Source organism: Adiantum capillus-veneris, chromosome 27 (genome assembly GCF_014529385.1).
Source record: "Adiantum capillus-veneris isolate H3 chromosome 27, ASM1452938v2, whole genome shotgun sequence".
NCBI lineage: Eukaryota > Viridiplantae > Streptophyta > Polypodiopsida > Polypodiales > Pteridaceae > Adiantum > Adiantum capillus-veneris.
Window position 1 is genome coordinate 52,346,731 of NC_140957.1, and position 15,775 is coordinate 52,362,505.

A 15,775-nucleotide genomic window follows, 5' to 3' on the forward strand; every position below is an offset into this window, starting at 1 on the left:
CACTTTAAAGTGCAGAAGCCACCAAGATATACAGAATCACTATTGCACATGGCAGTAGTAATGGCAATGGGCTTGGCAAAGAGAAGAGAAATTACCTCCTCGACAACACTGTCGAAGAAAACCTAAAGGGGAGCCAAAAAAGCAAGGCCTACATGAACGCTGGACCAATGCTGACTCGAATCCCCTACCAAGCATTAGGGATGACTGATGATCTACCACCCGCAGAAGCGCAGAAAGATCTAATTCACAAGTTTAATAGACCAGTAAGACCTATGGCTGGACCTTCCACCGGGCCAAAACCAGAAGCTAAGAAAATAAGGCAAAGTTCAACCATAAGGGATTCTGACAACGAAAAGACAGAGTCGGATGCTCGGAGTAGCCAGGAAGCTAGGTCCCAATAAAGAGACACTCCTTCGAAGTACCAATCTTCAGAAGAGGAGCATGACAACCAATACTCTCTGGGATATACAAGATTGAGGAAGAAAACTACTCGCGTGGTAGAAGCCATCCCAATTACTCATGCTAGGAGGACAATGGAAGAAGCGTAGGTACTGAGGGAAAGGATCCACCAACAGAAGCACGAAGAAAAAAGAACCCAAGGAATAGAAGTTGATGATGGAAAAGAGGAGGAAGAAGAAGAAAATATTCCATTGCTACGCAGGCAAACAGTGTAGACATGTAGTAGTGTTAGTGTGTATACGCGCTTCACCAGGGGCACTTTTCTCCCATTGGGTTTTTCCCCCTAGACATCTGGTGTGAAAGGACACCTTATCTCTTAGGGTCTCATATAAGCTTTGTAGCTCTGAGTTTGTATATACTCTATTATTCTAATACAGAGAGATAGACTACAGAGATCTCGTACGCAAGCTCTGTGTCTTCTCCTTCTCCATCTTCTTCCTACTCTGAGTTGCTATCTTCCTTCTGTTTCCTGTTTCATCATCTTCAACAATTGGTATCAGAGCAAGGTGATTTCCAGAGCCTCTACTTGCGTTTTTGCGTCCGCGCGCGCAATCGCAGTTTTCAAGCAGTTTTTGGAAAATTTGCTCGTGGGAGCATTCTTGACGTTCCGGGAGTATTCTGAGGAGGCGACCTGGGGTTTGACCCCCCTTTTGAAGCCGTTCGAGCCCTCAGAATTTTGTTCTGAGCGGCGTAGCAGAAGTTACTTTTCGGAGGCGTTTAGATCAAGAGGGTCTGCTTTTTGACAGATTTTCTTCACGTAAATAGTTCTTTTGGGAAGTAGCTTGTCTTAGCTTTGTGCTGAGATTTTGTGTAGAGTTTTGGTTACATTGGAGAGGAGATTTTTGAATCTCTTGGAGGTTCTTTTGCTCTCTTGTGTGCATCCACAATATGGCTCAATCTACGGAGAAAGAGATTTTTGGTGCGTTTACATCTGAAGACAAATTGGATGGTACCAACTATTCTCTTTGGTCTTTTATGGCCAAAAATGTTTTGGTTGGTAAAGGATTGTGGGATTATGTATCTGGATATGAAGTTCGTCCAGGTAGCATTGCACCTGCCACGCCTGGTCGTGGTGCAGCTGTTGGTGCAGGACCCTTACAAGTCACTCCAGAGCAAAAGAGATGGGATAATAAAGATGCACAAGCTATGGCTGTGATTGACTTAACCATAAAGAGGACAATCACACCACATATCAGATCTTGCAGAACTTCTGAGGATGCTTGGAAAACTCTGCAAGCTATGTTTGGAGGAAGAAATGCTGCCAGAATAGAGTTTTTGAAGAAACAACTTGACAAAATACAGATGGACGAAGGTGACGATATCGTCGAGCATCTTACAAAAATCAGGGATCTTAAAGAGCAATTGCTTAGCATTGATGAAGTGATTCCAGAGAAGGACTTGGTTTCCAAAACACTCAAATCACTACCACCATCTTATTTGACTTTTCAGACTTCTTTGACTCTGTCTTTGCGAGCTAATCATGAGCCTCTTCATTTTGAAGAGTCAGTGGCTTTGCTATTGCAGGAGGATCAATCACGTAAGAACAAGTCTTTATAGGTGGATGGTATGGATCATGCTCTTGTTGTACAGAACAAAAACAAGGATAAAGAGAGTGCTCATCACTCCAAGTCTGGTGCAGGACAGTCTTCAGAGAAGTCTAAAGGTGATTCCGACAAGTTCAAGAAGAAAGGTAAATGTCACTACTGCAAGAAACCTGGTCACTACATTAGTGAGTGTAAAAAGCGAATTGATAAAGAAAAGAAGAAAGAGTCAAGTTTGGTTGTTTCAGCTTCTGGTGATTCTTCTACAGCTAAAGAAGAGTCTGCAAACTTTGTGCAGGATTCTTATGCTTTCGTAGTATGTTCAGATTTTTCTGCTTATAGTGTTGACGAGACACAAATGATTCGGTACTTTGATAGTGGTGAATCCAGGCATATTACTTCAAGGAAGGATTTTTTTTGTTCATTGGATGTAGCTCCATCAGGAAAGAAGGTGACCTGTGCAAATAATGCTTCTTATCCAATCAAAGGCGTTGGTAAGATTTTGATTACCATTTCAGATGGTTCAGATTTATGCTTGCTAGATGTCTTATATGTTCTAGGGATCAAGAAGAATTTGTTGTCTGTATCCTCTCTTGCAAAAATTGGTCTTCGGGTCATTTTTGAGGATGACAGATGTGTTGTACGAGATCGAGAGAATGGTTATTCTCTTATCACTACAGGTACGCTGGAAAATGGACTATTTGTGCTAGATCGTTATGAAAAGCAGATTCAGGTATGTATTGTAGAAACAAAGACTCGGGCCATGCAGGATGCTGAGTTGTGGCATGCTAGATTTGGGCATGTTAGTTATGGCAGTTTGATGACTTTACAACGTCATAATATGGTGCATGATTTGTCCTTATTGGAGATGCCACCAAGACATGAATGTGAAGGTTGCGTTCTTGGAAAGATGCACAGATTTGCATTTTCGCAGGATGGTTCAGTTAGAGGGACACAAAAGTTGCAGCTTGTACACACTGATGTATGTGGTCCTATGAGGACGCCATCTTTGGGAAACAGCCTTTATTTTGTGACCTTCATTGATGACTTTTCCAGGTTTTGTTGGGTGTATCCACTCAAAGCAAAGTCAGATGTGTTTGCAATTTTTCAACATTATGTCGGCATGGTTGAAAATGAAACAGGTTGCAAAGTACATACTCTTCATACCGATCGAGGAGGTGAATACATGTCAGGTGCATTTAAGGATTTTTTGGGAAAGAAAGGCATTAAACACCAATGCACTATGCCATACACACCACAACAGAATGGTGTTGCAGAGAGGAAGAACAGGTCTTTAATGGAGATGGCTAGATGTATGCTCAAGGCTAAGAGTTTGCCTCATAAGCTATGGATGGAGGCAGTTGCATGTGCAACACATGTTTTGAATAGGTGTCCTACTCGTGCCTTGAAGACCATTACTCCATATGAAGCTTGGTATGACAGAAAACCTTCAGTCAGTTATCTTCGTGTTTTTGGTTGTCTTGCTTATGCTCACATCCCTCAGCAGTTACGTGGGAAGCTTGATGATAAGGCAATCAAATGTATATTTGTGGGGTACAGTAGTGAAAGTAAAGGTTATAGACTTTACAATCCTGCTACAAACAAGATTTTTGAAACTCGTGATGTAATTTTTGCAGAAACTACTGCTCAACCTATGGTTGCTTTTGATGTACCTCATATGCAGACACATGATGTATTTGAAGGTTTGCTTCCTTCTTTTGTGGAGAATCAAGAATCACAACAGGTTGATAATCTTGATGAATCTTTTGATCAGCATGTGACACCTCATGATGTAGAGGAAATTGTGCGTGAAGAGCAAGAAGTTCTCAGGGAAGAAAGAACCTTGCCTAAATGGGTTCAGAAAACTTTGCAGGATAGCAAGTTGGATGCACCGTTGCCACGAAAAACACGTGCTGGTACTACTTTTGGTAGAGAGCAAGTAGATTTAGCTTGCTTTAGCACTCTTTGTGATGGAGATGAGCCTGATTCATTTGAACAAGCTTTAGAGTGTGTTCAGTGGAAAGATGCTATGCAGCAAGAAATTGATTCTATTCATAAGAATCATACATGGGATCTAGTGGACTTGCCTACAGGTAAAAATCCTATTGGACAAAGTGGGTTTTTAAGGTAAAAAGGAAACAAGATGGTACTGTTGACAGGTATAAAGCAAGGCTTGTGGCAAAAGGCTATGCGCAACAGAAAGGCATAGATTATGATGAAACCTTTGCTCCTACTTCTCGTGCGTCCACAGTTAGATCACTAGTTGCAATTGCTGCTCATCATGGTTGGAAAGTGCATCAGTTGGATATCAAAACTGGTTTTTTGAATGGTGATTTGCAGGAAGAAGTTTATGTAAGTCAACCAAGTGGTTTTGTTGTAAAAGGTCAAGAGCAAAAGGTATGTAGATTGCGTAAAGCTTTGTATGGTCTCAAACAGGCTCCAAGAGCATGGTATGAGAAGATACATACTTATTTGATTGGCCAGGGATTTCAGAATAGTCCAACAGAAAGTACTTTGTATGTCAAAAAGAGAGATGGAGTTCTCATTATGCTAACACTTTATGTGGATGATATGCTTCTTACAGGCAATACTGCAGATGAAATTGAAGCGTTTAAAGATGCTTTGAGAAAAACCTTTGAGATGTCTGATCTTGGTTTGCTACATTATTACTTGGGTATTCAGTTTGTGCAATCAGAGGATGGCATATACATGCTGCAGGCAAAATATTTGCATAAAATTTTGGACAAGTTTGGTATGCAAAATTGTAAACCAATCTCTACACCCGTAGAAACTGGATCAAAGTTGAGCATGCACGATGCTGGAGAACCTTTTGATGTACATACTTATGCAGCAGCGGTTGGTTGCTTGATATATTTGGCAGACAACACTCGTCCAGACATTCAATTTGGGGTTTCACAAGCAAGCAGATTTATGCACAGTCCAGGTATGCATCATTGGTAGGCTGTGAAGCGCATACTTCGTTACCTTTCAGGTACACCTAATCTTTCCATGTTCTTTCCAAGGGGGGGTATGTATGGAAAGCACAATTCTATGCAGCTTCTTGGTTACAGCGATTCAGATTGGGCTGGTGATTTTGACACACGACATTCCACAAGTGGCAATTGTTTTTTCTTGGGAAATGCATGTATATCTTGGCTAAGCAAGGAGCAAGCCACAGTGGCTACATCAACTTGTGAAGCTGAGTACAGGGCAGCTTTCACGGCAACAGTTGATTGTGTATGGATACGCAGGTTATTGGCAGATCTTTGTGAGTGTCAATAGGCACCCACTACCATTTTCAATGACAATCAGAGTGCTATGGCAGTTGCAAGGAATCCAGTATTTCATGCAAGAACAAAGCACATAGAGGTTCACTACCACTATGTCAGGGAAAGGCTACATGCAGGGGAGATCACACTAACTTATTGTCCTACACAGGATAACATTGCAGATCTAAGTACGAAGGCGTTATCACGAGAAAAGTTTGAAGCTTTTCGAAAAGCTCTCATACACATGATGATCTGCTACCTTGTACGGATTCACACTATCACTACAGGGGGGATTTGTAGACATTTAGTAGTGTTAGTGTGTATACGCGCTTCACCAAGGGCACTTTTCTCCCACTGGGTTTTTCCCCTTGGACATCTGGTGTGAAAGGACACCTTATCTCTTAGGGCCTCATATAAGCTTTGTAGCGCTGAGTTTGTATATACTCTATTATTCTAATACAGAGAGATAGACTACAGAGGTCTCGTACGCAAGCTCTGTGTCTTCTCCTTCTCCATCTTCTTCCTACTCTGAGTTGCTATCTTCCTTCTGTTTCCTGTTTCATCTTCTTCCTACTCTGAGTTGCTATCTTCCTTCTGTTTCCTGTTTCATGATCTTCAACAAACAGTGGCTCTAGAACGGATCAAGCAGTAGAAAAGATAGGAAGCTGAGGAAAAATAGAGATTGCCAGCACCATGCGGCAACAAATTCATAACGAGCTCAAGAGGAAGATGGTGCTAAGGGAGAAAGAAGAAGCAAAGAAACCACGCATCGATGATCTCAAATCATCTGACAAATCTACTCAAATGAAAAAAAGGGGAAGATAACTCACAAGGGAAGGAAGAGCAAGACACACTTGACCAGCAGGGTCAAGAGTTTGATTCTCCCAAGACACTGGGGTACCTTCAGAGACTGCAATAAAAGAGAAAGACAAAGTTGAAGACCTACTAGAGCAAGGAGCAGAAAAGATGCAGTCGGAACAAAAGACAGATCAGGAAATAGAATCAACACAACCCAAGCATACCATAACTTCAACAACTTTAGAAGAACTGAAACTGAAAGAAAAAATGACTGATGAGGTTGGGACATCAGATCAAGGTCAACAAAGCCAACAGAAACCAAGAGTGCAAGCTGTAATGGAGGAAGGAGAAAAAATGGTCAAGTCATTTGAAATTGATGCTCACTTAGAGCAGATCAAGCTCCAGTTTCAATGCCAAAGGGCTCTTTACAACCTGCGCAGGCTGGAACCGGAAGATACTAAAAGAGACGCGTCTAAGGCAGTTGAAGAGTCCATGCAGCTAAAAAAAAGAGTAGAAGAATTGGAGAAGGCATATCTACAAGTCCCATCCGAGTTGCAAAGAGAACAGAAAAATGCAGCCTACTATTACAAGGAGGTGCAGCAATTTGATGAGGCCAACTCTAAACTGCAAGTCGAGAAACAATGCCTCGAGGAGGAGCTAACCAAAGAAAGGAAACAGAATGAGAAGCTGCAAGGATCATACTGTGTGGTTAGCAGGTTTCTGACTTAGCTCTTAGCCATACAAGAAACTCCCAACTCCTCAACCGTAACTGCAAGATCAACCTCCTTGAACCAAGAGGTTAAAGATCTGAAAGAAGCCCTTGCTCAGGAAAAGTATGATAGACAAATCATGACAGCAGGACATAGCGCCCTGCAAAGAGCCAAAGACAAAGAAATTGAGGAATTGAGGAAGCAGTTGACTGAAGCTTGGGGGGACTTGGAGACTCTGAGAGCAAGTCAAGAAAAACCTCACCAAATAGCCCCAGTAGACTTTGAGCAAGCAGAAGGGTTAGAACACTCCACATTCGAGGCTCACCAAACAGAGGTGCCAACTACAAGCATTGGAAAAGCAACACATGAATCTGCAGATCCAGCCATGACATCCACTTCAGATACGATCAAGGGCGAGATTCAGTGCTGGATCTCAAAAGTCAAAGATCCTTCTCACAAGGAATATCTGCAATATGAATTGAAAGTGCCGGACTTGGCTGCCTTCCTCATGATTACTCAAGATGAGGTGGTAAAAAACCTTGGGCATGAGATGATCGCCCGGCCACTGATGCGGTAGGAGGCTAGATTATGGCAGCAAAGAATGCTACCGGTACTTGAAACAAACAACCGAGGGTATTACAAGGATGTTCTTGTCACTGTAATTCCGATTCAGACCATCATTGACAATCAACCCCTCTCGCAAAAGAAGTGGGTTGAGCAAACACCAATAGATGAAACCTACTACAGGAAGGCTCCATAGCATCTGAGGATCGACCCAACTTACTGTCCCATCAACAGATGGCGATCCTATGACATCTTGTACTCTTGGCAAAGCAAAAGGCCGGAGGTGCTGAACTACCCAGTTATCACAAAGCCAATCAATAACAACCCACCGTTCGAGAAGTATATGGTTCAGACTCTCAAAGGAGTGATTAACATGATGAAGGAGATCTCGGATCTCGCATGCCAGATGCTCGTGAAAATTGCCAAGATGCTAATCACCTGCATAAAAATTTTCAATGATATAGAGGCAGCAGAGCATCCCTGGCAGATTTTTGTGGAAGGCACAAGAGGGCTTTGCTGGAATATGGAGACAGAAATCTCAAGCAAGAATGTCATCATGGGATTGTATGCAAGAGTCATGTTTTTGCCCTCCCACTACATGCAGACTTTTGAGGAGTTGTTCATGACCGGCCTCTTTGAAGTGGACTCCTCCATATTCAATCCCATGACAAAAGATCTGCCAACACGTCGTATAACATATCAAAGTACTCTCAACAACAACCCTTTTAGAGAGCTAGCCACAAAAGTAGAGATTGAGGCAAGAGCGCAGAAGTTCAGGCACCTCACTATAACGCTCAAGATAAGACAATAGACTACACTCAGAGACAGATTGCACGAGGACGTGCAATGAATAGGAAGGGGGGAATGTTTGGTGGATCCAACAAATTGACACATGGCAGGCGGATGTACACCAAACCCTGTAACACTCGCTCAATTTTTTGAAAGAATCCGTGTAATTCCGCTAATGTTGATGATTTGTAATTGTAATATATTTTGACATATCCTCTCAGCCTCTCTGAGTCTACACCCTTGTAAGTGGCTGAATGGCCATGGGAAAGTTTCCTTAGCCTTTAAGTCAAAACCCCTAGTTTTAGAGAAATGAGATATCATTAGGTTGAAGGAGTTTTTTGAACGTTCACTGTGAGAGCTTCTTACTACTACAAATTGTAATCCTCTTTTCTCTTGGACTGGTAATTAGAATTCATTTCCGATTAGCACATTGCGTTCCTTGTCTCTTGCTCTACAATCTAAGTATAACCATTCTCAATTATGGTGTGGTTCACGACGCGTTGCTTGTGAGCTAAATGCATTGATTTGAAGGTTAAAATGGTTGTTTTTTGATGTTTTGACCATGGATAAGTGTTTCTATGCTTAAGGGGGACCTTTTTGAGTGGTTCTGTTTCAGTTTTTTGCTGTGATGGATCCTGATTTATGTACCTTCCTAGATGGTTGCAAAACTTGGTAGGATTGTGCCCCTAGGTGTTTTAATACTTCTCCTAAAGTCTCATTGCATTCCAAATTCATTTGGATGCCAAAAACATGTGATGACCTTCAGTGATGAGATTGGACGCATGCTGATTTTTGACTAGGAAGTGGTTAATTTGCTTTTGTCGTAGAATGAGTAGCCCTCTGAGTTCACTTTGGTGAGATTGACAGTCTCATTAAGTCTTCGTGCCCCATCCCCAGTCGCTTCCTCGCATATTGACATTATGTTAGTACAAAAAGCCATGCTGTAGACGTTCGTTTCGACGACCCTCTAACAGAATTGAAATCACAACAGTGAGCATTTCCTTTAAGTGAATTATTAAAAATCATAAGAATAGTACTTGATTACAGGTAGTAAAATGAACATTACACCTAATTAGCTTGGCATAAACAATACTTGAGAGAGAGAGAGAGAGAGAGAGAGAGAGAGAGAGAGAGAGAGAGAGAGAGAGAGAGAGAGAGAGAGAGAATTAGAGAAATTGACAATAGTTGAGGACCGGATTTACTTGGAGTGGTGCCTTCTCCAAAAAGGCTTTTGTATTATAGATTCTCCCATAAAGAGAGACTTGGTACAGTACAAGATTTGTGTTCCTTGAGACCTTGTTGGTGTAATGAAGATGGTAAGCTTGATGCACCGAGATTATGCCCTTATCTATCTTACCAAAGAATTAACTTGTCCTCGGCCTCAATCCCAAGTCATCAAACACCTTTGAAGGTGGAGAGAGCTAGCACGGAGTGAGGGTAGGGAAGAGGAAGAAGAAGTAGCATGTGAGAAAGAAATAGTTTCCTCACTTGTCATTACTCTTATAGCTTAGCACAACATAGTACAATAGTAATGGAGATGGAAGATGGCAAGCTTTTTCTTTGAAGCATGACTCTTGGTTGAATTTTTCATTCCATAGCCAAGAGTTGTTGGTGTAGGCAGTCAACTTCTCAAGCTTGTAGAAGGAGATGAAGCTCTTGCTCTTTACACAAGGAGAGAATGTGTGTCGACCCCTCGTTCTAGCGCTTGATGCAAGATCATTGGCTCCTCTCAAGCCTAGCCAATCACAAGCTTAGGTCATTTCAAGCAATAGAGGTAGCATTTGGACAAGTGTCCTCCTTTTTTCTTTGAGAGAGAGGGCTTGAATAATTCTTAAATAATTAAATAATTTAATTAAATTCTTATTGGACCTCTCTCAAGGCCATCCAATAGGTTTTAGGCACACTATGAGGGCAACCTTGCTAAGGGCTTGATATGTGTCCGATATGCCTCTTGTGGAAAGGCTTGCCTTGAGTGTGTGTGTGTGTGTGTGTGTGTTTTCTCTCTCATAAATAGTGAGTTCAATATGAGAAAATTACTCTAGTGTAGCATTGTAAGCATTGACAAGGTTCATACTATTCTTAAGATGTATTCCTTGCATCCATCTAGCATCTTCAAAAGGATAATTTCTAAATTTAATAAGATATCATCGGGGATAATCTTACCATGCCGTAGTACCTTGTCCTCATGTCAAAGGATAGCTTCGGGTTGTAGCACCTCTTCTTGATCTTTGATCTCTGCGGGGGTCTTCAATAATTGGTTCTCTTGATGGCTCTCCTTTGTAAGCCTTGAGTAGGCTCACTTGAAAAGCATTGTGTATGAACCAATGGTTAGGCAACTTGAGTTGATAGGCCATCTCATTGATCGGTCTTAAAATTTGAAAAGGACCATAGTATCTTTTTACTAATTTAGCATAATACTTTTGGTGGCCCGTAGTATTTTTGCCCGTAGTTTGCCTCAATCAAGCCTTGGGAAACTTAAGTAAGAACTATTCATTTTCTTTGAATGTTAAGGCCCTTTTGTGCTTGTTAGAAGAAGCTTTTTGCCTTTGTTGAGAGATGGATATAGCCTCCTTAAGCTTTTGGAAAGATTTTTGTAGGTCACGGCTATAATCATCAGTACGACGAAGATCTTCCCCTTAAGTAACAAGGGACTTTTTGGTCTTTCCTCAATGATTTCAAAAGGTGCCTTTTTTGTAGTAGTATGGACAGTGTTACTGTACGCATCCTCTATAAGTGGTAGATGCTTCTCCCATTGTGAGCACTGATCTACCTATGTAGCATAAGTCTTTAGTAGATCAAGAACCGTAAGGTTAGGTATCTCACTTTGGCCATCCGTTTGAGGGTGATACACCAAAGACAAATTAAAACATGTACCTAGATTTTCAAAGAGATCTTTCCAAAAATTATTGGTCATTCTAGGATCTATATATGACACAATGGATGCAATCCATGGTGTTTGAAAATCTGAGATATGGAGAGGGTTGCCATTTGGTGTGCTTTAATAGTCTTTTTGATAGAAATAAAATGTGCTTGCTTGCTAAACTTGTCAACTATTGTCCATATTCCCGTATTCCCATGGATAGACTTGGATAATCCAAAGATAAAATCTATGGATATACTCTCCCATGGCAAATTAGGGATTGGCAATGGCTGGAGTAATCCAGGTTGCTTCCCTCTATATACTTTGTCTTTTGGCATACCACACATTTTGAAACATACTCTTGTATGTCCACTTTCATGGTGGGCCAATAAAAATATGTCTCTACTCCTCAAAGAGTAGGTTGAATCCCTCTATGCCCCGCATAGGGAGGAGCATGGGATTCATACATCACTTTTTCACAAAGGGAGGGAGTAACACATAGCATGTTGCCATGGAGAAGATAACCATCCTGCAAGGTGAATGGTTTTTTTCTTCCCTACGGCAAGGGCTGACATTATGTCCTTAAAATTAGGGCCAGTAGAATACTCATCTATCATAGAAGATAGATCATTGTGAGTTGCTATAGACACTGCATTTACTCTTGGTCGTTGTGATAATGTATTAGCCACTTGATTATGCTTACAAGTAATATAAGCAATATGAAAATTAAATTGTGAGAGAAATTTCTCCCACCTCATTTGCTTATTGGAAAGCTTGGTTTTTGCATCATGAAGTACTTGAGACTTTGGTGGTCCATTTGTAAGATGAATGGAGTCCCCAAAAGATAGTGCTTCCATGTATCTAGGGCATGTAGAACATCTAGTAGCTCTTTTTCATATATGCCCAACACTCATTCATCGTATTGAGTCTTCGGCTTTCATATGCTATAACATGCCCTTCTTGGATCAAGATTGGTCCAATGCAATCACCACAAGCATCACATTGGACCTCAAAAGGCTTTGAGAGATCCAGCAATGTAAGTACAGGTTGAGAGGTAAGCTTCTCTTTGAGCTTCTCAAAATCATTTTGTTCTTTTGTAGTCCATGAATACTTAACATTTTTCTTTGTTAAGTCATGTAATGGTCTTGCTATTTGTGAGAATTTTTCAATGAAGCGTCTATAGTATGCACACATACCAATAAAGCTTCATAGCTCATGTAGATTCTTTGGGTTAGGCCATCCTTTTTTTACCTCTAACTTTGATGGATCCATACAGATACCATCTTGGGAGATAATGTGACTTAAGTATTGAATCTCTTGAAGAAAAAATGCACTCTTCTTTTGGTTAGTGAAAATTTTATTCTCCCTCAAAGATTGAAAGATTACCTGGAGATGTTGATTATGCTCCTCTAAAGAATTGTAGGTGATGATATCATCAAAGAATACCCTAGTGAACTTGTGGTAGGGCCTAAAAAATTTCTCCATTAAGAGATTGAATGTGGCCGGAGCATTTGTCAAGCCAAAAGGAATGACAAGATATTCATAAAGACCAAACGTTGTACAAAAAGGGGTCTTTATGATATCTTCATTCAATATCCTTATTTGATGATAGCCACTTTTAGGTCAATCCTATTGAAGTAGGTAGAGCTTGTACCTTATCAAACAAATCCTCTACCCGCGGTACGAGAATTCTGTTTTTGATAGTGATTCGGTTTACTGCTCTATAGTTGACACATACGGTATGTGTCGTCTTTCTTTTGCACTAGTAGGACTAGTAACAAAAGGAAGAGGAACTAGGCCTCACCATCCCCTTATCTACCAGTTCATGCACTTGCCTCATAATCTCCTCTTGTTGATCTTGAGAAAATATATAAGGAGGCTAGGCGGTGACCTCCCAGGTAGAAGCTCTATTCTATGGTCATCATCCCCTCATTTTGGAGGTAGCTCCATAGGGATGTCATGGATAAAAATATCTTGGAATCTATTTAGAAAATTAGACAAGTCTAATTCTTCTTGATTCCCACCACTTTGTTTTGGTAAAACATTAGTGGACTCTTTGACAAAAATCATATACACAAAAATTGAGCTTTTTGTTGACTTATCAAAAGCAAGAAAATCTACATGAGGTATAGTATGACCCAACTCATTAGCATCTATATACATTTTCTTTTCCCTATAGGTGAAATAAATTCCCCTTTCAGGGAACTTCATATTGGCAGCCATGCGGTTGGACCATGGTGCCCCTACAATAACATCCTCAAGTTGGAGAGGGGAGATGCAAAAGTCCTCTTTGTCGACGTAGCTTTGGACATGAAGCCTCAATTTCCCAATCAAGGGAGTTATCGAGGCTTGTTGTCCCTTGAAAGATCCATTGGCAGTTACAATATATCCCATCTTGAAAGCTTGTATGCCCAGCTTAGTGGCCAACTTCATTGATATGAAATTGTGAGTAGATGTAGGGTCAAAAAGGATGAAGGCAGCATGCTCCCTCACCATTCCCCAAGCATAGGAAAGGGATGATCCTTTGCAATGAGCATCCTCTTTTGGAGATTCAACCACAGAAGCTCTAGGAGTCTCATTTGTGGGGCATTTATTTTGGTACAAGAACGATAACCATGTCCTTGCTCCATGTTCACGTCTGTCGCACGTGTCAAAGCAAGGGACTTGCCGTACACAGTGTGCGAGCCACAAATGGCTGCAAGCACACAACCAGACTAATCTAGCAAGCTCAAGAGAGCAAGATTGTGTCACTCACCGCCCTATGCTTGCCTTCGTGGAGGATTCCTCGCTGCGAAGAAGAAGGAGCTACTGCCGTGTAGCGCTCAACCGCCTTGCCACCGCCGTCCCCATCATCACAATGCTCGATCACACACACATACTCTCTCTCTCTCTCTCTCTCTCTCACACACACACACACACACACACACACACACACACACACACACACACACACACACACACACACACACACACACACACACACACACACACAAGGAGATGAAGAAGAAGATGGAGATGGAGCAAGAGCACTCTTCAATTGCACAAATGAGAGAATGATTTGTTTTTAGGTTTAGGTGACTTTTATATGAGCTCGCCCATTCACACTTGGGCACCCATTCTTAGCCAACTAACCCTTGAATGTTCTAGTTAGAGTGTGCCTCTCATCAACAATCACTCTTACCCTTTTCCTATTGGACCGACAAGCCCGGTCCCTGACTCAAAACAATGTAATGTCTGTGGATGTTTATTGGGCTGACACCCATTTGCCAAGGTCAGTACCAAGCGATAGGTGGCATTGGGCGGTCCCTAAGCCTCATATTTGCACGGGGTTGACTTCACTGTCGCATGTCATGTCTTCGACACCCAGGTCAACACCAAGCGATAGGGAGCTTTGGGCAATCCCCAAGCCTCCTATTCGCCTAGTATTGACTCAATTGCCTCTTGCAATGACTTTAACCCCAAGGTCAACACCAAGTGATAGGTGGCGTTGAAAAGTCCCCAAGCCTCCTATTTGCCTAGTATTGACTACACTGCATGAATTTTAATCACATCACCAAAAGGGTCTCCATCGTCGGTTACACCAAGGTCAACACCAAGCGATAGGGAGTGCATGGCAGTCCCCAAGCCTCCTATTCACCCACCAGTGCTGACTCCACTGTCTGACTTGTCAGTTAACATGCCCCCCTTCCTGATATAGATTCTGTCCTTGGAATCTATTGTGTTGAAGCTCGGTCATCAAGGTGGAAGAGCATTTAAGATGAATGTCCTTAGCCTTCTTCAGTCACTGCAAAATAAAACAACATTGGGACAGTAATTGCATTCTCATATACAATTAGAAAGCAGTTGTAGGCAAACAATTTGATTGGGAACAAAATTTTAAACCATTTGTCAGCAATAAACATTAAATTGTAATATAATCAAATGCATAAACAGTTGTAAAGGTCAAAAACTAAACAAGTGTGGGGTCGCTAATTTAATGATCGAAAGGCACTAGAGATCAACTATTAATACCGTGGGCAAGCGTCTCAATTCTCTCTGGTCAATTAAGCTGTTTAATTGCGAGAGCCAAGTATTTCATGTCTGAGGGCTGACTAGAGGCTATACCTAGAAGACCTTGTAGTTAAGCTACAATAAAGGGAATTGCTCATGAAATCATCGCCTGACTGATTCACTTTTCTTTGACCCTCCAAAGTCTTTTCTCATTGATTCAATTTTGATGTGTGTGCTTATTTTGTATGCCTTGGGATTTTTGCTTTTCAAAGAAAAGCGCCCACACTGGGAACCTCTAGGGCTCCAGTCCCATAGGCGATACATGTGAGTGAAGTACCAAATCAAGCTGAGATTTCTCTTCCCACTTAAGATTTTACATTGTGGCACTTTGATATTTTTTTTTTGGTTCGTTTTCAGCATTTTGATTTTGTAACTTTGGGGGCTCATATAACACTGTTACCCTCCCTAGGCTCATCACATTAGTAAACTCACTTTATAATATTTAAGCTAAAGGTCAATAGGGACTAAGCCCACTAGAAAGCCCTAGTACATGGCACACAATGCTGTCTAAATCAGATTAAGAACCTACGTAACCATTGATTATTAGGAAGGCATTTCCCATGGTATTACGGGAAGATCTCTAACGCATAGCTTGGTCAAACTAGAGTGCTTCGTTAGTTGCGTTCGCATTGAAACAGAGAGAGAGAGAGAGAGAGAGAGAGAGAGAGAGAGAGAGAGAGAGAGAGAGAGAGAGAGAGAGAGAGAGAGAGAGATTTCATGAGAACGTTTTATTTT